The sequence below is a fragment of the Thermobia domestica genome, chromosome 11 (assembly GCF_964235325.1).
Source record: "Thermobia domestica chromosome 11, izTheDome1.hap1.1, whole genome shotgun sequence".
NCBI lineage: Eukaryota > Metazoa > Arthropoda > Insecta > Zygentoma > Lepismatidae > Thermobia > Thermobia domestica.
In genome coordinates this window covers 108,821,232-108,842,926 of record NC_137464.1, presented here as the reverse complement: position 1 = coordinate 108,842,926, position 21,695 = coordinate 108,821,232, and the positions used below count along the sequence as shown (strand labels likewise).

Here is a 21,695-nt window from a genome sequence, read left to right as displayed (position 1 = left end):
CAGAACTAGGAGAACGTCAATGGCTTTCTGGCTATGCATAATACAAGACAAGCGTCTGACCTTCATGTAGAGTCCTCACGTTTAAAAGTACATAAGAATAGTACATTTCCTATGGCAGTGAATATTTATAACAAGCTTCCTTCCACTTTAAAAAACAAAACATCTGGTTTCAATAAAGCAGTCAAGTCCTACCTACTCGAGCACTGTTTCTATTCTGTAGAAGAATATCTCGCCTGTAGTAAATAATGTTTAAAGTATATATATATTTTGTATATCTATAATGTAAGGTTTTATTAACTGAAATGTTGTTTTATATCGCTGTATGTAAATTAGAATAATAAAAAATTGTACTTTTTTTTAACATAAATTCACACTATTTTAATGTTGCATGTAGATTTTAATCTATACATATGTACACATTCAGTGTTCTTATGACGTGTTCAACTTATACGTTCACGTTGTGAACAATTTCTATGAAAAAGGATGAAAATAAATACAATACAATACAATACCCTTCATCTCAGCGCTAGTATTCATGGCCACAGGGAAAGAGTTGGGGAATATATAAGAGAAGTTAAACCCTAAATAAAAACAATAGGTGCAAGCTAAGATTTTACTTTCCATTATTATATACATGCGGTCTAAACAGTCTAAAGAAACCACTGCGTTATTTTCCGTGCGAAAGAATGTTCTAAAATAGTACTTAATTGTTGAGAAATCGTATCTTCCGATTTATTCAAATACCAATTTAGATTATTATTATAGCTTAGAAAATCTTGGAATATGAGTACCTATATAAGTGAATCCATTGCGTTTTATTATTATTATTATTATTATTATTATTATTATTTTGATTTCTTTATTATGCTTACTTCTCGATTATTATGCTTACTTCTCGATTCAGTTATTTTTATTTTATAAGAAAATCAGTCTAAAAATTTTTGAGAGAACATGCGTTCTCTACATACTTCTATTCTTTTAACTTGAAAATAAACTCCTTACATTAAATGAATACATTGACATCAAAAGTCATGACATAAACTTTGGATAGCTTCAAATTTGTTTTGGTAGATGAAAATCCGACCCTAAGTAATTAGTTTTTGTTTTGTTTTACACCTGTCTCACCGTTTCAGATTAATAGGAGTGACAATAGAGTTTTTCATCAAGAGTCGAGACTTGTTTCCTCTTCTTTCACTTAACATAAGCTTTCATACGATACTCAATTTGAACCCCTTCCTATTTCAACATTTTGAGTTTGACCCCGTCTGAGATCCTGCGAGGAACCCTGGAACATTTTTTTACTTTGAATCATTATATTTTTGAAATAATGACATATCCGTGTTTTGTTTCTATACCTATTCCACCGTTTCAGATACATACGAGTGGCAATAGACTTTGCAATGAAGATTGTGTTGATATTTTGACCCACCGCTATTTTGCACAGGCTTATCGTAGAGAGTCGCGACTTGATTTATCTTCTTTTATTTAACACCAACTTTCATACGATGTGCAAGTTGACCCCCTTTCCATTTAAAATATTGAGTTGGACCCCATCTGGGACACTGCGGGGGACCCAGGGACAATTTATTTTACCTTGATACGTTATACTTTTGAAATGATGAAAGACATGTTTTTCTGTTTTCATATCTGTTTCACCGTTTCAGACTTTTCGGGGTTGCAACGGACTTTAAGACACGCTTAAAAGTGTTAATAAAAATGAGTAACGTGCTGGCCTCAAGCGAAATGCTTGAGACTTCCCCAATTTTGGTAACCGGTTTTGATCTTACCTCGACCCAAGCTTTCAGGAAATATATACATCACCCCCACTTTGTAGGTTCAGGTTCAAGTATATCCCGTGTTAGAGACCTTTAGAAAATTCAGATGTCTTAGATCAAAGTGAGTCCTCCACCTGAGAGCATATGCAACCGTCGTTTGCATCTGAGCACCGTTATGGGCCTCCAGAATGTCTTCAGTAAGCACGCATTCATTCAATACATTCTTGTGAGATGCCATTAATTACAGCAACACGGTTATATCGTCGTTGTCTGCTGGGGGTCTGGTCATGTCGGTATTCGGAGAAACGAACGTGCTGATATAGCTGCCAAGAACACTGCTTTGACCGGGATCGCATTGGAGCATTGCCTTCTTGACTCCGATCTGTAGCTGTCATTGGTAAGCTCTCATTGGTAAGCTGATTGGACGCAGTTAAGCCACTCCTAAGAGATTGGCATACATCTCCTCCTTCTAATCGCACAAATGAAGTTCTTCTAGCTCCTTTGCGTATTGAACACTTTCATCTGACATATGGTTATTGGCTGTGTGCTTTGCACGGTCCGAATTGTGAAAAATATATTATCTCACTGAGTATTCAGCACATTCTTATCAAATATCCTGAATACTCAGATTTCAGAAAACGTTACGGACTTCCTATACATTTGATTGTGCATTGGGGGGTAATCTTGGTTCTGTTAATCGTGTTCTTGCTTTTTGATACGCTTCTTCTGACCTTTCCACTTTTTCTGAGCCTTTTAGTCCTTTGAACTTTCGTTTTTCGCTGCTAATATTTTTTGTTGTATCCTGACATTTCATTTATTTATTTTTTTGCTATTTGTTGTTATTGTTAGGTCTTATCTCCTATAATTATTGTTTTATCTCTTCTTTCTGATTATCTTTTGCCTTTAGCAGTGCTTTTTTATTGTTTATTATATTTTTCTATGTTTGTTTTAATTTTTTTATTTAGGGCAGTTTGTGTTTGAGCAATTATATTGATCAAGACGCGGACAAGTAGCCATGCTTCTGCTGTATCTGTTCTTTCCCCAATCAATCAATTCGATCTGAAACTAGACATTTTTTCTGCTTGAAACAGATGTTCATTTAAAATGAGATCAAAAAACAGAGACCACTTTCAGTAAGGCTTGGAAATTATCTACATTGGAGTCATCGCGTTGACTAATTTCCTTGCAAACCAACTTTTGTTCATTGTGGGATTGATTGTAAATGCAAAAGGTCTCTCACTATCTTCGAAATACTACGCACCAGGTTTTTATTTCTAACCTTAACGAATCAGGAATCAGTCTCTTCCTGTGCCCTTGTGGAGCTCTAAAAGTCCAATGCTACACTGTTCAATAATTTGGCCATCACAGCTCTAGGCTCCAATTCCGTAGCTTGGTGTTTGTCATTGTACTCTATGCCACCACGTACACAACTATCTGGTTCAGCTGTAGAGTCTTTTTCACATCACTCGATTTACTTTACATTCTGTAACACGTTTGAAGTTGATCCACCTTCACAGTCCAACACGACATCTTGAGGTGCATGGGGAGCATGAGGTGAGTATGTCGAACTTTTTGAAATTCTTACTTCGGGTTCTTAAGCTTCGAAAGAACTTGCTGAACTTTTTAGTTTCTTCTATTTCTAACTTCAGTCTATTTTCTGAAGCCTCATTTTCTTTTCTAGAATAAATACATTTTATTTTCTAACTACACAGACTTTTCCGTTTAAAATAAGATTTTGAATAATTTTATAAACTTTACTTCTCGGTGTTTTCTAAAGACTAAACGAACACAAAATATAATTTTTAAAATATACAGATTTTTGTCTGTCTGTTCGAAATCGTTAAAATAGCCCGAAGTCACTTGTTATTTAAAGAGAGTGGTTCTAATGATATGCCAACCTGTTAAACTGGAATATTTCTAAATTAAAGGAGTATTGTTTTGTTACTATGAATTGAATCGGTTATTGCAGAAAGAACACATGTTACAAACCCATGTTTTCGAGAAAAAGGCAAAAAAAAAAACGTTTAGTTCGTACGTATGTGCTGTTACCAAACTGGCATGTTACGTGGTTTGATAGTGAATTTACGCTATTATTTTGTACGAAACAATTGTTCTCGATCGTTGTTCATTTTTTTAATAGACAAGCTTGAAATTTTGCACGTGTGCCGTTTCTGCACTGATCGAACTGAGAATAAAGCAACAAACTATTATTAGTTAGTAACCTACGAATATTATATGATCTACGAAGAGTACGGACAATATACTGTAGCCTGATTTGCTTTAAGAAATAAATAAAGATTAACTTAACGTAACCTAAGGCCATTTAATTTAGATTTGAAAGAAGGTACCCAGCAAATCTTGAACGTAGAAAAGCCTTTAAAGATCACTCTCTAATACAATGACCAATTTAAGTTATTGTAAGACAAACAATACTGGAGGTTATTATTAATAATAAACTCGGAGGTTTTTGTTTTACGTGCGTTCATTACTCATCTAATTTACAGTAGAAAACATTGCAAGTCGAGAAAGTCAAAAGAACATACTCGAAATACACAACAAATAAAATAAACAAAACTCATTTGGTTCATAATATGAAAATAATAACATTTTGAACATTATTATTTTGGATATTAGTATTTTTCTTCATTCCGCTTCATCCCCACTGTCGTCATTCATGCGTTGCTGTACAACTTCATGAGTTCTCGTCCACTGCTCAATCGATGATAAAACTCGGAATATCCGACTTTGGAGATAGATATCCTGGGAATCTTTGGTTTCTAATGAAAGGAAATATGCCAGTATACTGCATCGCTCACTTTCGGTAATTTTTGAAAAACACTTTACTCTACACCAGCAATCATCACCTGTTCTTACAGCCGCAATATACTTGCCAGAATATGATGCATGTAGCAGTCCTTTAACTTTAGCTTGTTTCATGACATATCTCTGATACTTCTCAGTATGTCGAATTCCGTTTCTTTTCTTGATCTGCGGAGACTCATCGTAGCTACTTGCAGATATGGCAAAGCCAGCACTACTAATCACAACACAAGATGAACACATTCAACAGAGCGCCAGCATCCACGACGAACGAACGATATAACTATTACGACGTACTAGGCATTTAATCACAAAGAGGCATTTTAGCGGGAAAAGTGTAAAAATGACTGTCTACAGCGCGTTCAAGATAAGAGTTTCCTTCAGTAGTAGTATGCGTTGCACTGAATGCCGTTTTTAATATTGCAAATAACTGCCTTCAGAAGGTGATACCTGAGATCTCTTTGTGGCAAATAATGGGCCTACCTATGTAGGTAATGAATATATTGTCACCATAATTTCGACAAAAATGCCACATGTGCCCTTTCTGCAATGATCTATTCAATTGTTTGCATAGTCAAATTTTACATCAAGAATGCTAAGTAGTTGGAAACAAAGATGCCAACATAGGTATTAGGGACACACATGCCATGCTCCAGTCACCTACCGTGACAATTGAGGTGAAAAGAACGTGGTGCTCTTTGTTGTACATATCGACTCGGATAAAGACAGTAAAGAATATCACTTACATTTATCGCGAAACTTACATTTATGAATGAACCTGTGCTAATAGTTGAAGCGGTCGATAATACTTGTTCTGAAGAATTCAATAAAACAACAGTAATGTTCTATTCTTTATGTGAGGTTAAATTTTTTTGAGATTTTAAAAAATCTGTTAACCTCAAAACACATTTTACCACTTAATTAAAAAAAAAATAACCTCAGAACATATTACCTTATATGAAATACTTGATATGGATAGCCTATTAAAGCCACCGTTACCCATGAAGGTGTTAACGAACTGGCTCGATTAAGAAACTTGGTCGAGATAATCAGTCTAGCTGTCTATTGCAATAAACAGAATTCAAAAATTATCTTTCGTTCAAGAGCTATCGTGTAGAGTAACTCAAAGACGTGCTAACATGGCAATCTATAAGGTCTACTGAAGTGACGTTAATAAAGAAAATGAGGTTTTATTGAACGTCTGCCATGAGTACCATTAGCTCAGTGAATACAAGATTGGACAAATTGTTAAGACAACGCAATGCGCGGGTTTTCTGTGCACTACTGGGGTTCTATTATGAGTAGCGAGCATTCAGTTAACAATAACAATAATCAACGTCGCCAAATTCAAAACTCTTCAACAAAACCTGTCAGTTTTGTAACTGATGACACTTTTCATACTGATAAGCATGAAGCTAGTAATGTGAAGTCTAACAGCTTTCGCCGGAATGCTATGATATTTTGCGTTCCTCCATCACTGGCTGCCAGAGCACGTGCCCTTCTTGCTCCAGCTTAGATATTCGTCTGCTACTTAGTATACAATATTTCTTTCTCTTGAAAGTAACATTTATCACTAGGTCGAACTTCTAGCTATGGGGAATCCAGTATTACCTTTACTAGCCAATTTGGTACTTTATACGTTTGAAAGCAAGATACTGAGATTATGGGTATTAGTTGAGTTGATTTTGAGTTTAACGTCCCTTTCAGCAGTGAGGCTATATGAGACGGGACCTACTGAGTAACGTGGAAACCGAACCACATGAGCTCCCCGGGAATCGAACCCGGGTCTCCCACGCCAAAGGCACGTACGCTAACCGCTTAGCAACGAAGGACCTCGAGGGAATGGATATTACGTACAAAGCACTGTTATAGATACTCTGACTACGTACTGTTTCTGTACAAAGATAGTACACAGTTTGATTTTTTATTGAAGGGATTGAATAGTATTCATACTAATTTGAGATTTACGATAGAAAATAAGAAGAAAAGCAACTTTGCTTATTTATATCTTAATATAAGGAGACATAAGAAGAAGTTCGTTACTAGAGTCCACCATAACTCTACCGCGGGCACACAATATATTTGCTCATTCAGCAAAGACTAAAGCAAATGTCTGGAACAATTTCTTTTTGAGTGCCTTTTGACTTACTCCATTGGAATCAGATTTATAGAGAGAGAGTGGCCAGTTTTTGAAGTTTGGCAGTACGAATGAGTGTCCAGTTTCATTATTAATCAATGATATAACCAAGTTAGAAGGAATTCACGTTTCCATCGATCTGAAACCGAAATCAATGACTCAAAGTGAGTAGGACTATACATTTTTCACAGGTTGACAACAGTATTGAGTAGGGATGGCCAGACGGATCCGGATCTCGGATATCCGGATCCTATAAGATCCGGATCCGGATCCGGAATTTCGGACCTTGGAATTTCGGAATTTCGGATCCGGATATCCGGTTCCTGGATCCGGATCCGGATATCCGGTTTCTGGATCCGGATCCGAAGTTTTGGATCTTGAATCCGGATCCGGAATTTCGGATCTTGGATCCAGATCCGAATTTTCGAATATTGGATCCGGATCCGGATATTCGGTTCCTGGATCCACACCCGAAATTTCGAAGTTCAGATTCGGACTCCTGTTTTGAATATTTGAAGCCTTAGATTGAGACCCAGAACTCAATCCATATGTATGAAATTTACTAGGTGAATTTTATCTAACTCAGTGGGAAGATAATTCAATTTAAATGACAAAAGATTACATGAAAATCTCATTTTCACATTTTTCGGGGTTAGACCACTGTTGCGCACACCCCATCATTTAGTCTTAGTATATCTTTAAACGTACTACAAGTATGCCACTTTCATCTCAAGTCAGTAGTTGTATAGATCTGCCTTTTGTTATATATTAATTGAGTTAGGATTAAAACTCGATGGTTTGTGAGACCTATGATAATATATTCAGAATGAGTTATAACGTTGAAAAACTGCATAGTAATGCTGCATATTTTCTTTGTGCCACATTGGAATTTAATGTAGTCTATCTTATACAGTCGGCTCTTATGATTAATTCAATGATCTGAACTCCTGCAGCATTACGCTTAAATCATGGATGTCTTTGAATTTTCGTCATTATTTCTATTTTTTTATTACGAGCAAAATAAATATCATAAGCGGCATTTTACATAATACATATAGACGCAGATCAGTCAGTTGGTTGCTTAAAGTTTATAGCAAAGCTATTACATTTCTAAGACACTGGCGGCCTTAGGACAAAATCCATGGCTTTCCCATAAAATCTTAAATCTCTCTATATAAAAAGGACAAAGTCCTGAGTGAGTGAGTGACAGATCACCGTACAGGCCAAATCGCTTAAGCTACAAACTTGAAATTTGGTCAGTTTATAGGCTTTGTGACGTAGGATACCACTAAGGAAGGATTTTGGGAAATTCGACGAGGAAGGGGGAAAATGGGGTGGAAAATATTGATGATTCTTGACGTCAAATTTGGTATTTGGGTTTCTCATTGAAAATAATTTGATACTTGTTTAAGTGCTTTTTGATATTTAAATTAGAAGGGACAGGGAAGATGTAGAAAGTAAAAGAACGGGTGGTAATTGCAATTATTGCAATTAGTATAATAATATGCCTATATCTCGGAAACTTAAAGGGTTAGGAACATGGAATTTGGTGTTTGGACTTCTCACTTAAAATAATTAGATACGTATTTCAACGTTTTTTTGATATGTGGCCCAGAAGGGAAGAAAAAGGGCAAGAAGAAAATTAAGTGGGGGATTACAATTATTGTATTAATATGTTCAATCCTTTAAGGTTAGAGACTTGAAATTTGGTATTTGCATTTCTCATTGAAAATAATTTGACATGCGTTTCAGTATTTTTTGACGTTTTAGTAAAAAGGAAAAGAAAAGAGATGGAAAGGAAAGAGGGTGGGGATTGTAATTATTATAATAACATGTCGATATCTGGGAACCTCTGAAGGTTAGGAGCATAGAATTTGGTATTTGGACTTTACATTTGAAATAATTAGGTATATACTTAAGCGTTTTTTGATGTGTGTCTTAGAGGGGAAGAAAAGGGGCGGGGAGAAAAGACTTTTATATCTCGGAATCCTGGAATGTTAGAGAAATGAAACTTGTTATTTGAACAAAAATTCGTTATGAAATGAAATCCTTGAGTTTTACGTCCCACGCTTATGCCGGTTAGGCTAAAGGAGACGATGATTATGAGAAATAAATGAAATGAAGAAAGTGGTAGGAAACGGGAAAAACCCGAGAAAACCCACGAGCACGGTGTTTGTCCACCACAAAGTCCACACGGCGCGAGCTGGGATCGAACCAGGGACCCCAAGCACCGGAGGTGAACGCTCTACCACTGAGCCACCGCGCCCTCTTAAAAATTCGTTATGTTTACAGGCGTATGATGTGCGAGGCCGTAGACCGAGCAAATGTGTGGGCTGGGGGGAAAGCCCCCATGTACTCGCACTGAAATTCGGTATGCCTCGGGATACCGGAATGTTATTACATACAATTTGATATTTGAACTGAGATTCGGTATGGTTGTAGGTGTACGAGGTCATAGGCCGATCAAATGAGATATCAGAGGGTCTAAGGGGAAATCCCCAGACATTTCTTTTTAAATTGATTATGATTAGAGGTTTTTGTGGTGCGAGGCTCTAGTAACGGGGGTCTAGTGGCGAAGCCCCCAACTAGCCGAGGTATTAAGTATATAAATGTATTTGCGTAATGACTGGAAATTGCATGTATGCCTGTGGACAAAATTGCATAAGTAGCCACGAGAAATGACAATCCTTTAAGATAAAAATTTTAAAAAGCTACCAAAATGTACTCTTGAATGAGTTGTATATTATGTTTGCGCAGGGGCGAATCCAGAACGGACTCTGGAGGGGGCGGATGGATTCTTAGGGGACGGTTGGGGATGCTAGCAGTGAAAAATTAATTAGATGATCTGAAATTGCCTCAAATTACTACTAAAGTACACTGTTAATGGTGGCGCTGGGTAGAGGCGAACGACTTTTCACCCTTCCCCTGCATCCGCCTATGTGTTTACATGAATGATATAGCTCCTTATACAACCTATGCAGAGTTAATAGTAGTGGATTACTAATTACAAAGATACGTGTTACTGCTCGAGGCTCCATATGATATTTTGTATATACATGCAGTACATTAATACATTGATTTTGATACATTAATTGCCATTTAGAACTTCATCTCTACTACAATTCTCAATTCTAACTGGAGTGGCACGGTCACAGAGAAACGTATTTTTAAAGAAAGAAAAAAAGCTCATCAAGAGCAAGAAAAGGAAGTTGCTCCTTAATTTGATTTGATCTATATTTTATGGGCTGTTCTATTAGCAATGGCCTAGCCATCACGACTAGAAAATGGCCTCATTCGGTGACCACAATAACTCAGAAAGAATTAGAAAATTAAGCAGCCTGAGCCTAATGAAGAAGCTTGGGCTTGAGACTAAGGTTTCATTCCAGCATTTGACAAGTGTTACAGAAAATAAAGGACAAATTTCCATCAGGACGACCGCTTTAAAAAAGATTTACTACCTTTTCGGTCAAGTATTACCACTAGAATCGAATCTGACAATGAGATTGCTCTCACCTAAGTCGACAGTTTTACTCAATCAAATTTGGAGTAATTGTGACATATTAAGGCACGAAAACCAAATATCAACAGAATGAAGAGAACGCAAGGCTGTCACACGATCAGATAGCAAAAGTGTCTTAAAATCTTATTTTAAGCATAGGCATGAAAATCACTTTGTCAATAATTTAGAAACTTTTGCTGATTCGGAACACCAGAATTTTCTGACACGGAGTTTCGAATCCGGATCAAAGATCCGGTTTTTCAGGTCTGGATCCAAGGTCCGGTTTTTCGGATCCGGATCCAAGATCCGAAATTTCGGATCCGGATCCAAGATCTGGTTTTTCAGATCCGGATCCAAGATCCGTTTTTTCGGATCCGAATCCAAGATCCGTTTTTTCGGATCCGGATCCAGTGTCCGGATATCCGGATACCGGATATCCGGACCCAAGTGGATCCGGATATCCGGCTCCAAAAATATCCGGATCTGGCCATCCCTAGTATTGAGAAAATATTTACACAACACGGTTTCCGTACTGCTTTGAACTCCACAAAAACTTTACAGAAAAACATCACCCAATTTAAAAATTATTACACAAGTCCAATGAAAAATCGGGTATCTATGATATAAAATGCGTTTGTCACGATAGTTACATAAGCAAGACTAAGAGAAATTTCAAGACTCGTGTTAAGGAGCATGTTAGGAATACTAAAGCGGAAAGTTCAGTGTCAGGTATTGATATGTTTAAAAGAAAGTCAACACAGGATAGAAGATTCAAAATTTTTATTTGGGGCTACAAATAAAGTACAAAAGACTCGTGTCTGAAAATTTGATTATTGATTTAGTAACTCCAAAGTTAAATTATGAATGGGAAACAGTAATCACAAAATTTGCACAGCATTGGCATAATAATAATAATAATAAAATATGAAGTAGCAACTTTCCCAAAGAAGAAAAGAATGCTCAAATTAACCCGCAATAACGCCATCTGCATGACAATTGTTTGTCAACTGATCGATGGTTTTGACAAAGTATCTCCAGCACTACTGTACCCTGGTAACTTTTATTCTTTCCTTATTTTCATTTCTTTAATATTTCCTGTTTATATCCTCCGTGACCAAGATTCCAAAGGATAGTCGAAAGCTCGGAAGTGTAAGTGGAATTCAGGAATTGCATAAATCTGTAACTGTAAGTAGAATGATAATTTTATATATTTCACGTAGCACAAAAAATTCAAACTATTCAAGAAGTGGAAATAATTGATGTTGCCAACAATTCCTAAGGTATTCCTTCAATTTGAATTCTTATTCGATTATGTAAAAATCGTTTGATTACATACCCATTAACACACAGAACTATTAGCAATATAATTTGAAACGGATGCGAAAAAAGTGTTAACTTTGTTCATTTTTCGTATATTTGTAACAATTATTAACTAGTAAAATAGGGACGATATTATCTTCATGATTCAATGAAATTCAAGTATGCATTCGGTTTCGATGGTTTCCAAAGCAAATGAAATTTCATACGACCATTCATTGTCAGCACTAAGACGTAGACCTACTGTTTAACGTAGAATCTGAAACATACGTGTTTCTACGTAATTTATCCCAAGCGGAAGACGTATTTACTAGCCATATATCGACGAAAAAGTTCCAACATATGTATGAAGTTCCACAAGTCTATTGGGGATCAAATTTACCCAGCTCTCCGCGAATATTATCACTACCCTACATAACTTGACAACTAACTATTCTCTACTTACTGATATTTTATAATTATTTATTGGAAAACAAGTTTAACACATACATGTTTATCTGTGGCTTCGTGTACCTGCTTTCACAGTAACATTTCAGAGGTAAATTAACTTCAAATATAGTTGAGAATATTCATTCGTTCCTTAAATACTTACAAAAAAAAAAGTTAAAATACGTCAGGTGTTATTAAATTTCTAACTTCTAAAATCCATTGAGAAAGAATTTTATTTTTTCTGGTGCAGAGCGTAGTAAAGAATGCCTCGGGAATATAATGCGGAGTCCTTTTCCCCTTAAAACAATATGAGTTAGCCTTTTCCCAAGACAACATGTCCCCTTCAACATGGTAGCACCCAAAACCAACACAGAAAGGTTCCACCCTCACTCCGCCGTCCCTTCACTCTTGCCGGCCGCAAGGAGGTGGGAAGGAAACTTTTTTCTGTCACGTTAAAAGTGTGATTACATTGTACGTAAGGGCAAATGTTTAAGCGTTGCTTTGTAGACCAGGCTAGCATGAGAAAGGCAAACACATGAGTAAAGTACCACATCAAGCATTGTAACTTATGCTGTCTTGTGAAATCTCTCATGGAAAACAATCAGGGTTGCAGACTCCATATTAAAATAACTAATTTTTTGTTCGGTCATTCCTAATTGCAATACAGGAATAAATGTCCTTAATTATTTTTTTTCGTATGAATTGTGAAGTCACGTGATTTTGTAACTAGATTACAGAGCCACCCTTGATTCTAGTTACTTGTAGAATTCTTAAGAGTCACTAGTTAAATAACTGAATAGGAAATAAATGCATTTCTGATTTTTTGAACAATTTGATAAAAAGAATTTCTTACTAAACCTAGAAAATATTTTTTCGCTGTCTAACGAAGGTTAAAAGAGATTTTGTACATTTTGCTTACACTTCTAAAAGCTTTTGTGTCAAGTTGATTATCTATTAACACTTAAATCACCCAGTCTGCCTAAGCGCATTAGAAAGGAGGAGAAAGCACAATTTCTTGACTTTTTAATGCAAATTCATTTCTAACTTTTAATAGTTTATACCTAATATTTTCGTCTATACTCGCTTTCTTCAATGTGGGTCTCAAAAAATTGTTAGTTTTTTTCAAATTAAAGTTCAAGTCCTCAATTAATTAATTCCTCAATTATTGAAGAACAGGATTATCTTGTAATATTTAATTTATTTTTGCTCTTCAATTATAATGTATATTAATTACTTCTTTATTTTATGTAAGAATGCATGACATATATATTTTTCTTTTTTTATTGTCTAGAAACCATCTTCAAGAAGTATTAAGACTTATAATTCATTTCACTTAATATTTTCAAAGTATTTACAGTATTGTCATACATTTGAATACATTACATACATTTGAATAAGAAGACAGTTCTGTAATTGATAAGGCAAGTTTATGGCACACAGATACACCAACGTTAATGAAGTAATATATAATTTTATAATAATTATAATAATTATAATAATAATAATAATAATAATAATAATAATAATAATAATAATAATAATTATTATTATTATTATTATTATTATTATTATTATTATTATTATTATTATTATTATTATTATTATTATTATTATTATTATTATCTATAGTCCTGTTAATTTTAAAACAGTTCAACTACTGTATCAAATATTACTTACCAGGAAATAGCAAGAGTATTATCACACAGCACAGAGGTCAACTATAAGATCTTTCCCTAAATATTTCATTAGGCCCACAAAGGGAAAGAATTTGAAATAAATAAATTTAAAGAAAGTAGTAGTAATTGAGAAGTCTTGTAATTACAGTAATTACAGTATTACAGGTCTTGTAATTACTGTATACAGGTATTACAGTAATTACAGTGTTTTTTTTTCTTCCTACTTCTCCCTCATCCCCATTTCTGTTGAAGATTTTAGCGAAAGAGCTAACAACTTTTATTTATCTTGTGCAATATGATTTTAACTCAATTCTGGTAAAATATCTGTTTTCCATGCCAAAACGTGATTTCTTTGTTTAGATCACATGCTGTATTAATATGTGATGATGGTAGCTTCACAAAACGACATTATCTGTTTCTAACTAAAGAAAAGAAATGTTAAATATTTATATTTTACTCAGTAATCAGATTTTCTTTATTAAGTGTACTTCAAAGTTTTATTTTTAATGTTATAACGGAATTCCAAGTATTGATTAAGCAGTTTGAAACACTTGCAAAATTGCTTGAATTTAAAGTAAATGATGAAAAAAAGCAACAAATAATTATAATATGATCTTGCATCTGATTGTAAATTAACCCATTGTAAAAGTATCAAGTTCTTATTTTTTTAATGAATTTTATTATCATGGTGTTCGGATCATTTTAAGTTATGTTCAAATAAAATTGATGACATCATATTTTCACAGATAAGTGTCTATCATAATTTAAAAATGTTTACAATATTATTAGTTTAATTGAAAGAAAAAATGTCCAAACATCAGGCATATACCAATCGATAGATCTTACTGTGTAGAAGAAAATGATATGCGTCAGTGTAAAACCTCATGCGTAGTTTTTAAGAAAATTGAGGAAAATAAATTATTGTGTAAACCTAAAAAATTGATGCTGAACAAAAAACACACCACCTATAAGGGTGAGACTTATACTAAAGTATACCCTCATGAAGCTATATTCATTAAGACACTAACAAGACGACAGTATGTAATATGGTTAATGAGGTATAGCCCAAAAGTATGATTAATGTTCAAACTTCATTTTTTATTTAACTAAAATGGTATTCAAAGGTGATACATACAACAATTGATAGATCACATTGAGCTTAACAAAATGACATGCATAAAGGTAAATTTTAATGCGCAGTTTCCGAGAAAATCAAGAAAAACGAACTTTTCTGGCACTAAAAATATGTCTTCCGTTGCCAATAATGTAGATCTGCTGGAACATATTGAGTATAGCAACATTTTTTGTACTGTATGTATAAAAAATAAACTCTTTTAATGTCAGATCGTATCTTTTTCTAACAGTGATACAAACACTCCTAGCAATGATACACATACTCCTAAGAGTAACGAACATTCTACTTTAATATCTTGCAACATTTGGTTATATTCATTCGATTTTTGCCAATGTTCCTGTATCTGTACACATGTATAAAACGATAATCATGCCTGTTGTTCTGTATGGTTGTGAAACATGATCGATTACCCTGTAGGAACGTAAACTGAAAGTATTTGAGAACAAGATCCTGAGACGAATATTCAGATCCAAGAGGAACGGGAATGGGAAATGGTGAAAACTTCATAACAAGGAACTACATAATTTACACCGTTTACCAAATATTGATAGGGTCATCAAATCTAAGAGGCTGAGGTGGGCAAGCCATGTAGCCAGAATGGAAGAAAGTAGGAATGCTTTCAAAGTTTAAATTCGAAAAACGACCATTAGGAAGACCTAGGCGCAGATGGGAGGACAATATTAAGATGGATCTTGCAGAAATAGGAATACAAAGTAGAAATTGGGTCCAGTTGGCTAAGGATACAAGTAAATGGAGAGCTTTCGTAAACGCGGCATTGAAGCTCCCGGTTCCATAGGCTATAGAGTTGGTTAGTTAGTTAGTTACTGTGTCTTTTCTAAAACTAAAAACCATAGTTAAAAATTTACAGAGTAATGAAAATTTCGTAATGTAAGTAGTTAGAATTCCATAAGATCCACCATTCTAGTTAGTTCAAAAATATATTTAAAATGCAATGCACATCTTGACAAATGCACAAATATGACAACAAAAATATAAAAAAGTTTATTCAAAGCAATAAAATATTAGAACCATCTGTAGAATAACACAATTGAACGGAAATAAATATACCATATGAAATAGATATATAAACTTTAAATGACATTAACAGAAAAGAATAGCATATCACATGGAAGGCAGCATCTCAGGGAGAAAGCTTCTGTAACAAAACAGGCTATTACACATGGAATACTTAGATCTGTTTTTTTTTTTTTTTTCTGATAACTGATCATAAAAATTACCACTGTTTTTAGTAAAATTAAGAAATTAGATGCTTTAAAGTGTATTTTTCTCCAATTACTGTATTCTAATTTCTGATTGGTAGTGCATAAATATAATTTTATTTTTAGATCTGATTCACTAGATAAGTTAGTGATGAAGTGGGCTTTTAAGAAATAAATGTGTTTCCTGGATAAATACAAAATAGAGTTTAAGACTCTTAACTATTTGGTATGTTTAAAAGAAAAAAAAAACTCGTTCTCATGAAACTATCGAACAATGAGTTAGTAAGGAAGATTAGGAATTAGATTTCTGGGCTTTCGTCATCTATGGCCATTTAGCCCGTTGCTTATGAGTAATGACGTCCTTTAACGAGAATTGGGTAGAAAGAAAGGATTGGGTAAAGAAGGAAGCAACCTGGAACTTTTATCTTAGGTACCATTCCGGCATTTTCCTGATCTGAAGGAGGAAAACCTCATTCAGGATAGCTGGTCTAAAAATTTTTTTCCACTTTTTCGATCGAGTGTTCCTACCAGGGGTCGAACCCGGGTATATTCTGAGGAACGACCACCGCGACCCTCTCAATTTCTTTATAGGGCCACGGTCGAAATCACTTAATTGCACTAGGCATTCGCTGGCGTCGTCCTCGTATTGTAGTTACAGATTTATACACAACGGTTTCACACAATTTTATTTGTGTTTTCCTACGATCTCCAAGCTACTAGTCGCATCCCTCCACATACAGTATTATCAACCTATCTTTCACGATAGACAATGTGCTGAGACATTTAAACTAGAATCAGAATGCCCTCTTAAAGAACACACTTTGTTGTAGAAATTTCGTTCGAAACTAACAGTGTGTATGGGATTTTCTTAAATACGTTTCCAACAGTGTATTTAGAAAAACTAAGCAAAATTAAGAAAATACGTACAGCATTTGAAAGTCAGGAATTCAATGAAAACACTTCTATTAAACATTGAGAAGATAACAAACGAATATAGAGAGGATAAAACTCAGCCATATTTACTGCAATTTACAATCATAAACTACTATTTAAAAATTGTAACTAACTTTAAATATTATAAATACTTCTGTGAGGACGAGGAAATCAAGGATTAAGTTAGCCTTAACAATACTAATATACTAACATTTTTTGTGTTTTGATAAATTCATATGAAACGTTTCTTGAGATGCGACATTTTCACAAGTGATGAGACATGTGATAACAAGGGGGGGGGGGCGGTGGCTCACAAGTAAACCTTACGTTTGGGTGAATCGAGTTGCTGACTGAGACACATATGAGAAAGTAGTACTAAATGTGGTCAGTATTTCAGTGAAGTTGTAGGTGCAAAGCTCCAAGGGTTTAGGAGATACAGCTATCTGAACATCACATGGAAGTACAGAATAGTCTTCATACAGTTGGAGGTAAAAGCTCTGTAAGACCTCTTGTAACGACAAAAGGTGAATAACAAATATATGGGTACATATTAGGACTAGGGGGAAGTCATATAGTAAGGGCATATCTGACGGCGGCCATCTTGAAATCCGCCATTTTGAATTAAGGTTAAGTTTTTAAAATAGGAATAGGGTCATGTGATACATGATTTAAGGCGCAAATTTAATCAGAAGAACAATGGTGACGTTACTTTTGATTTACGCGCAATTGGTAAAAAGTTACAGGGAAATTAAATATTGTTGCAGCATATGTATTAGTCCTTTACCCCACCTTGTAAATTTTGTGTTAATTATAATAATTAAATAAAAAGCATTTGGATAAATATTAGGTCTATGGTAAGAGTTGCCTTGATGGCGACCATATAAAAAAGTGTATCAGAGATTACAAGAGAAAAGTACAAGTAAAGATAGGAAAGAATGAGTGATACACTATATACAGGCCAATTAAAACTTGAACATTTTATACTTTCTTCCCAAATTAATGCATCCGTGAATTTGAGATACAATACAAAATCCAAATATAGTGAAACTTATATATAGCGGACAGTAACGGGGAAAGTAAATCTGTCTGTTATTCGCAAGTGTCCGCTATTCGGAAAAAGCTTAGGTTGCAACACAAGAAAACTTACTGCAATGTACACACAAATTTAGGCAACATTACCTTGCTGTTTATTTTCCTACGTAATGTACACTAATGCAGTTTTCTAAGTACAGTAAAAGGAAATTTCAGTACAGGTCCTTCATTTATATTGTACTGTTCTCGATGCCTGCGTCTTGTAAATGGATCACTTGTAGCCAGACTAAGATAAAATGCACGAGACGTCATTCCATTGTTCAAACTATGCTGAAAATTGCTACTAAACAAGACGGAATTTGCACTTAAAAAAAAGAATAAACGGAATACAAAAGAAATACAATACCTTAGTCAACAATGAGCGATAATGTTAGAAATCCTGCCTATAATTGTTTGAAATTCCAGAAAATAGGAGAGTTTCATTCTTGGCTCACCGTTGTTTGGAAGTTCTATATAGGCGCTTGGGAATAGTTTTCAGTGTCCGCTTCCGTTATTGAGAATGTTCGCTATTCAGAAGTAACTTTACCATTATACCGAATTATATTCTGTCGGGGAATTGAAAAGTGGCCGTTATTGAGAGGTGTCCGTTAGGAGACGTTTCACTGTATTTGATTAGACAATATGCTTCTGATTAACAATAATGATGATAATACATTGATAAGAAAATAATTGGGATCATTTAATACAAAAGAAGAGGAAAACAATTTACAAGTCAAAAGAATATATTTAGTAAAATATCAATCAAATAACAAAACTCTCTCAATAAAAGTGAAATACAGTAATTATTATTTTGTTCTTTGTACTTTTTTTTATTTGTTTATCTATTTTATTTTCTCTCTGTGAAGATTCTGACTCCTAGATACTATATGAAAGCGTTGTATTTCGGAGGAATATTAATTGACGTATTTAAGCGACTTCTTGTGCAATAAAGTCATTTTACAGGTTCTTTTATACGTGGTGATTTTAATCCTAATTTTCAACCTATTCCTCTACTCCAGCTCTTAATTTCCAGTTTCCCTGTTCGAACCAAAGAGAAAAAGAACTACCGACCATACCTCTGATCTAATGGTTAGTAGCCCCACCTAATTGTACTAGGGCAAGTGGACTGAAACTTACCTTGTGACAGAATGCTCAGATGTGGACACATTATTTTATTATATTATATTATTATTATTAGTAGTAGTAGTATAACAATACCGAGTGAAATGAAAATACGCATAATAATTATATATTCAAAAGAACTGATACAGTGAACACCAAATTAATGGTAATATTATCGACAATAAGCAATATACTTTTCTTTTAAATATTTTCTTTCTGTTCCTTCCTTCCTTTACCTGAACATAACTTTTTCAAATTCATAGTGAAATGAAATTCTGACGTAAAATAACTGTTTTTTGAAATTATACCATGTTGTGAAATCTTTCACAACTTAAGCCTTTGAAGAATTTCCTTCCATGATGAAAACTGATAGAATCAGACAGCACTTGTTTAATATCTTGTCCCTCGTCCTACAATTCATCTTCCATTTCTGGGGTCTTTGTTCTTCCTCATAAATTTGAAGTGAAACAAGTCTCGTTACTGTTCTACCACTCTTGTTACTGTGTCCTTTATCTGAGAGGACTGTCTACTATGGAAATGATAATTTAGAAATACTTCTGTCTTCGTTTTAATCTCCTCTAAATTTGGTAAGTGTCTTTGTGTTCTATTTGAAATTCTACAAACTTTATAGTTAATAATTGCACTCATCTACATTTCAAATATATAATTTTTTCATACGTTCTAGTGCAAAAACTCTCAAAAACGGTTTACTTTCTTTTTTATTCTTCCTTCCTGCTTCGACGTTGGTTTCATTTGTGAAAGAAAAAAAAAGAAAACATCGAATTCTAATCTCTTTTCATTTTTGTAGTCAAACTTAGATTTTTTTATTGTTATTTTCAACGTTTGTTTTAGGAGATGGTTTTAATTTGTTGTTGCCTTTCCAGCTGTTTAAAATATTTCAGTTTCCAAGTGCTATATTTTCCTTTGTATTTTTTCACATTCTTTTCATTTTTTTTTTTTTTTTTAATTTTCTGCACGCTCGTTTGTGGTCGCGTCTTATGTTTTCCTTCCTGTTTTCTTTCTCTACCCGCGAGAAGATAGACCACTATCACTTTTTGAATTATTATTTTTACTTGTATCATGAGAGCGTACAATAGGTTCAGTGTTAGAAACACTATATTCAAATCTACAGCTTAGTATCAAAGGAACGTATCTACAAAAATTGTTTTTTTGAAATACGACATTTCTGACATTATCAGAGGTCGAATGTTTCTTTCTGTAAAATGATTATAAGTCAAACTTCCTTGTAAAAAAATGGTTGATCAAATAAAAAGCATTTTGGATTATTAAAAACTAAAATCAAATAAAAAAATATCTTTTCGCGATTCTGAAAAACTAACTTTTTGTAGATACGTTCCTATGACACTAAGCCGTCGAAATATCGGTTTATCGTGATAAGCATCCCGAGGTGAATTTTCATTTATATCAAGATCAGAGTTTGGTGGAGGGCTGTCAATGTCATTGCTATTAGCTCTTCACTTTTGATTAGTTCTAAATGAGCTCAAAGATAAGGGACGAACGTACAGTTTAACATAGAGTCCGAACCACGAGATCAGGAGTGATGAACCCACATATTCGGAGTGGGATTTGAACTTGCTACCACTAATTGTCCAAAGGTGAATAATATGTTCCATGTTAGTCAATTTAAATTTACCTACAAAATTAATTTTGTCACAATATATAACGAAAAACGCAAAAAGCAGTAGTTTACATTCATTGAAACGAATAAACTTAAATGTAAAAACGATCTCTTTACCCAGTAATTCATTCAATAGAAAGTATTTCAACTTACTAAATTTTCCCGAAACTTATATGCATTTTGATCCCCCTTCCCTGAGCCGAAAATCGAAAAACGGCTTCTTTCGCAATTAGATCTGGTGAAGACTTGTCCATTTTACAAACTTTTATGGCTCTAGGCACAGGCGCCATTACGGGAGTGGAACGGGGGCACATGTCACTTCCAATAACTTTCTGTGTCATGTGTAAGGTCGATATTTTACTGGTACGGCCAGAGTTATTGCTGATAATTTGATTAAGATGGGTGTATCTCACAGGTAATTTGTGAGGTGAGCCGGCAACTTCATTTCCCAGGATTGGCAATCCTAGACGTCTCATATGAACTTTGAATTGCTTTTATGATATTAAATGTGGTTTGAGTAACAAAACTTGAAACAGATCTGTCAGAATTTCATCATAAAAGTTGATGTGTGTACGAATCTATATTCTGATATACCAGCTCATTCATTAGATTCTTGTTACGTTAATTTAATGCTTTGTAATACCTGATTATGGACCGCAATGTTGATTGTTGTAAGTTGTAGTAGTTCAAAATATTGAAAATATATATATGCATGCACAAATTTAGTTTAATCTTGAATTCGCAAATAAACAACAACAAAAAAGTTACTGCAATTCTCGCTTCAAAGAATGACAGAAGAACATATTTTGGCATTGGCCACTGGAAAATGAGGTTGATAGCTTAGATGACTTCCGTTTGGTCTTTCGGTAAGTTAATGGTCCATAATGTATAGTACTTTGAAATGAATAACAAGTTTTTTTCG

The 21,695-nt window shown here is 34.3% G+C and overlaps 1 protein-coding gene across 4 annotated transcripts in view; it reads right to left on the bottom strand.

Moving 5' to 3' along the window:
• The window catches only part of LOC145663643 (uncharacterized), a 73,091-nt gene that overhangs the window by 34,352 nt on the left and 17,044 nt on the right, over positions 1–21,695 (bottom strand). The window lies entirely within an intron of this gene.